The following is a 5,570-nucleotide window of genomic DNA, read 5'->3' on the forward strand; positions in this document are numbered from 1 at the left end:
ATTATCTCCTCCCCCTCATGTGGACTAAGGGCTGGGAGAAGTTTCAGAGTCCTCCGTGGCTTCTCTGAGTTACAGGGGGTCTCGGCGTAGCAGTGCATGTCCATATAACGGTTGCAAATGGATACCAACTGTCTTCGTAACAAAAAGACACACCAAAAAACATCCAAATACCTCCATGCTGCTCGTATGTAATGTCCGTCTTGTATTGAAGCCCCGAAATGAGAAATTGTCCCGAAAAAAATTATATAAGGGTGTTTTCACACCTGCAGTGTTAGTGTTACTAAATTTAGATCGCACTAAATTTGGTCCAGTTTGGGTCAGTGTGAAAGCAAATCGCACTCTAATGCACCAAAACTAGTGCGGCCTGAAGAGGTGGTCTCGGTTCGGCTCCAGCTGAACTCTGGTGCGAGCCAACTGCCAGGCGAACTCAACATGTTTGAGCTAAAAGGGCTCCCGTAGTCGTTGACAACGGGTTAACGCAGCGGGGAGACCGCCCGGTGCTCCGGTCCTCCGCTGCTCTGACCCACAAACGAAGCAGCAGCAGCGGGGCAGCCGGTCGGTGCGTGTCCGCTGAGTCCGCTCAGACACCGACAGGTCGGCGGGTCCGTCCCTCGGGTCCGCGGAGCAGCTGGTTACCGTGGTTACCGAGCAGCAGAGGTCCGCCCGTGTTTAACGTTTAACCGGGAACTAACGGGACCGAGCTGGTGAACGCAACCGGAAACCAGCCGGAAGTACCAAACAGAGTTATACATGCAAACAATATAGAAATAAATGACCAGAGCTACTAACAACCGGCCCTACTGGAGTCTCCATCATGAAAGTTTTATCAATCAGCGCTTCCAGATTTCAACCGGTAGTCATGGAGACATGACGTTCTCCAAGTTTGGTCCCGAGTGACAAAAAGCAGGTGTGAACGCAACCGCACTAACTGAAAAAATTAAACAATGTATCATTTTAACATTTAGTGCCGCACTAAACATGTGTGAAAACACCCTAAGTCTATATTTTAAGCTTGTTTGTAGCGGAAGCTCCCAGTGTCTCGGTTCACTGCTCTTCCTGTGACCGGCGGAACAATTTCTCATGTCGGGGCTTCAATACAAGACGGACATTACATACGAGCAGCATGGAGGTATTTGGATGTTTTTTGGTGTGTCTTTTTGTTACGAAGACAGTTGGTATCCATTTGCAACCGTCATATGGACATGCACTGCTACGCCGAGACCCCCTGTAACTCAGAGAAGCCACGGAGGACTCTGAAACTTCTCCCAGCTCTTAGTCCACATGAGGGGGGGGAGATAATGAGTGAAATTTGAATTTCTGGGTGAACTATCCCTTTAATTTAAATCTCTTTGCACCGAGGAGAGACGACGTCCTGATGAACAAACAGGAAGCCGTCGTCTGCAGCTGGACAGATGTTCATTCGCTCGCTCAGGTTTTGATCAGCACCTGTCCATCATCACCACGGCAACCAGATATCAATCAAACTAATCATGATTCCTACGGAAGCCTGGAGCGGACAAAAGTCGTGAGTTTACCAAAAAATAAAAAAACAACAGATGAACATGGGACCTAAAATCACTGATTGTAAAAAAAGTCAAAGTGTTTACAGCTGCTCGTCGTGTTCCAGATGTTTATCGCCCTGACGACACAAAACTCAGATTAGTTAACACCAGATAAAGTAAAAAAAAACTAGAATTTAAACTATCACTCAATAAAAAAGTGCAGAAACATTAGTTTTAATCGGTAACGAACACATTTTAACCTTCTAGCTCATCAGTGTGAATCAGTTACTGAAGCTTTTTATACTGAACTGATGAGTATCGATACGTTAACGACTCGTTCTAGTCAGTTTAGTTCATTTAATTGTCAAATAAAAGCTTTTGTTCTGTATTTAAAGACAGTTAAAGCAGAAGTAAGTGATATGTTTGTGTTAATATAAGTCTTAAATAGTTATATCTTCCGACAGCAATCACTTACATAGAGTGTTTGGACCGAAACACGGGTCTGTCAGTCACTCTGCTCTGCTCTGAGCCGAGGAGAAAACTTTTATCGTATCCTACAGTTTTTATCCAATGAGGAGAGAGAACGGCATAAAGGGGCGGTCCTCTCTGTGTGTGCAGCCAAGGGATGCGCCTGAATGTGGTGACGTAGGGACGAGGACCAATAGATCCATGACGAGGGCGGGGGCTGCTAACTCCATCGGCTGACAAGACGTTATGGTGCGTTCAGGGCAACTCGTAAGTCGTGTTTTTAGTTCACGGGTCAGAAGTTACGAGTGGCCGTTATAGTGACTTTCACAGGTAAAACAGGTCGGAGAAACACGAGTGGGTTGCCTGGAACGCTACAAAGTCGTAAGTCGTGACTTGAAGCTGTAATTCACGGTTTCAAAAGCCTGCCTGGAACGCAGCATTAGCCAAAACGACCGGACCACTTACTTCTCCTTTAAATATCACGTTTAATGACGATGTGGCGTGTTATTGGTCGCCTCCTCAAGACTGAAACCAGTGAGGCAGGAAGCAGCTTCGTGAGGCGTTTCGCATCCAGCCGAGACTTCAGACACACAAACTGAACACAAACTTTGACGATTTGTCGGGAAAACTCACAAAGATTTGTCCACGTTCTCTTCTTCCTGCACTGACTCTGTCTCACGTCTCGCTTCACTCGGCCGTTACGACGCTTCAAACTCAAGTTTTTACCACTGAAATCTGCAGGTTTGTAACTTTAAACGGTGGCGTTTTAGTCGGAAAGACAAACAAACTTTGTATCTGTTTTTTGTAAGATGTCATCAAAGGGTTAACGGGTTCTTTCACCTGTTTTAAACACAAAATAAAAGGAAAAAAAATGAATCTGTGGCTGATTTTGTGTCTCGACTCAGTGACTGTGATACTGAAACTGACAGAAATAGAGCAGAGCAGAGAGTAAAACTTTATTTATCCCTGAGAGCTCAGAAAGAAACACAAATGAGCACAACCTAACACAGAATAAAGACAGCACAGGGACAGGGCCGTTGCTAGGAATTCTGGGCCCCCTTAAAGAATACTAAAGTGGGCCCCTCCCCCTAACTTTTCCTTTTTTTTTCTTAGACTACGTATGTATTATCGTTTTTTATTTAGCCTTCTTTGTTTTGATGCTAATGCAGCCTTACACTGCAAAAACTCAAGTATCTCACCAAGAATATTTGTCTTATTTCCAGTCAAAATGTCATTTCTAGTCAAAACAAATCTCATTCTACTTAAAATAAGACACATCATATTAAAAGTAGCTTGTTTTTAGGCACTTTTTACTTCTTTCAAGCAGATTTTCACTTGGAATAAGTAGAAAAAATCTGATAGTGGAGCAAGTTTTTCTTCCTTATTACAAGCACAAAAAACTTACTTTCACTGGCAGATTTTTCTATTTATTGTGCATTTAAGTGAAAATTATCTAAAAACAAGTTAATTTTTAGGTAATGAGTCTTATTTTAAGTGGAAAGAGATTAGTTTTGACTAGAAATGAGACATTTGGACAAGAAATAAGATAAATGTTCTTGGAAAGATGTTGAGTTTTTACAGTGTACTATTAATATTAGTCAGGGTCTTACGCAGAATAAATCAGTCATACAAAGATTAGACTACTGGGGTTTTTTATGGGCCCCACTGGGCGCTGGGCCCCTAGAGTTATCATCACCTTTCTCCCCTATACAACGGCCCTGCACAGGGACATACCATAAAGTTTAAAATGAAATGAAATTAGACAGACAAGGAGCTGAAGATGATGTTATATGTGTCACAGAAAACACAATTTAAATTGTTAGTTTAGTGTCTTTATTCGTGCTGTTAAGCGATTAAAATTAGACTTTGGAGACTGACTCACTGCTGGAGACTCACTCTAGTGGTCGGGAGAGGAACTGCAGCTGCTGCTTTAAGCCCTGGAGGGGTTTTTATTATTTATTTTTTTAATCAAACTTTATTATCATATGTGAGACATTATTATACAAGCATGAAACAACACTGAAGTACAGTGAGTGCATAATACATATAAATAAATAAAATAAAAATACAATGTATCCGGATGTGTAAGGAGAATTCTGATCAAAATAAATACATGGGAGAAAAAAAGAAACAATCAAACAAAAACCAGTAGAGATTTTATCTAGTAATTTTTTCCAAAAGACTGGATGTCTTCGAAGCTTTCTTGTTTTTACATATTTTACAGACAGAGTCGTAAAAAGATTTAATGAAGTTCCACATAAAATAAAGTTTCATTTGGCATCGCCTGGAGAAATCTGGCTTTGTGGAAATGTGGAATTTACCCAACAGACACAGCAATTTTATTACATTATTAACTTCCTTAATAATAAGACCATACTTTCAGTAATAGTGATCAAAACTTTATGAGATTCCCAAATCAATAAAGACATTTGAGTCCAAAAATTAGTAGAATAGGGACATCCATAAAACAAATAAGAGAGGGACTCAACCTTTTTTTTGCAAATCTGTTAATGAATTCATTACAGGGATAATATCTGTGTAAGACTTTAATATGTATTTCTTTCACTTTATTGGGGACAAAAAATCTATTATATTCAGACCAGACATCGTTACTGTTCTCCAACGATGAAATGAGTTTGGATACTGACTATAAACAGAAGTAAAAACTGATCTAATATGAGCATCGTTACATGAACGTTTCCACCAAGCCACAGAGCAGGAATCATTCCCGAGAAAGGTGTAACAGACGCTCTAATAATGACAATTAAATTATAACCCTGGAGGTTGATACTTGTTCAAAAACACTTCCTGTTTCCGCGTCAGGTCACCTCACCTCTACACTGCAAAAACTAGAATATTTGTCTTATTTCTTGTCAAAATGTCTCATTTCTAGTCAAAACTAATCTCTTTCCACTTTAAATAAGACTCATCACCTAAAAATTAACTTGTTTTTAGATCATTTTCACTTGTTTCAAACAAATTTTCAATTGAAATAAGTAGAAAAATCTGCCAGTGAAAGCAAGTTTTCTGTGCTTGTAATGAAGAAGGAAGAAAAACTTGCTCCACTATCAGATTTTTCTACTTATTTCAAGTGAAAATCTGCTTGAAAGAAGTTCAAGCAGCTGCTTTTTAATGTGATGTGTCTTATTTTAAGTAGAATTTGATTTGTTTTGACATTTTGACCAGAAATAAGACAAATATTCTTGGTAAGATTTTGAGTTTTTGTAGTGTAGAGGTTTTTGTCTTAGAACTGTTTGTTCACTGGTTGACACTGTCATCATGTCCGGTGGTTATGATCTGAAACTCGTCCAATGAGGAGCCAGACTTTGTAGGTTTCTCAATCTTTTTGCACAATTAGCCTACTACAGTTGATGAAACAAAAAAAATAAATAACATAATCCTATGAGGAAGTGTTTTTAAGCTGCAGGGAGGGAATTTTTATTCACCTGAAAAGTCAACACAGTCTTGAATCAAACAGGAAGTGCATTAAGGCGACACACCTGTCAAGAACCAGCCAAACAAGTGACAGATAGATAGCTACTACATGTATACAACAGTATTCCTGCAGACTGACTGACAGCATGTAAACACACTACACAC

The sequence above is a fragment of the Trachurus trachurus genome (genome assembly GCF_905171665.1).
Source record: "Trachurus trachurus genome assembly, chromosome: 16".
Classification (NCBI taxonomy): domain Eukaryota; kingdom Metazoa; phylum Chordata; class Actinopteri; order Carangiformes; family Carangidae; genus Trachurus; species Trachurus trachurus.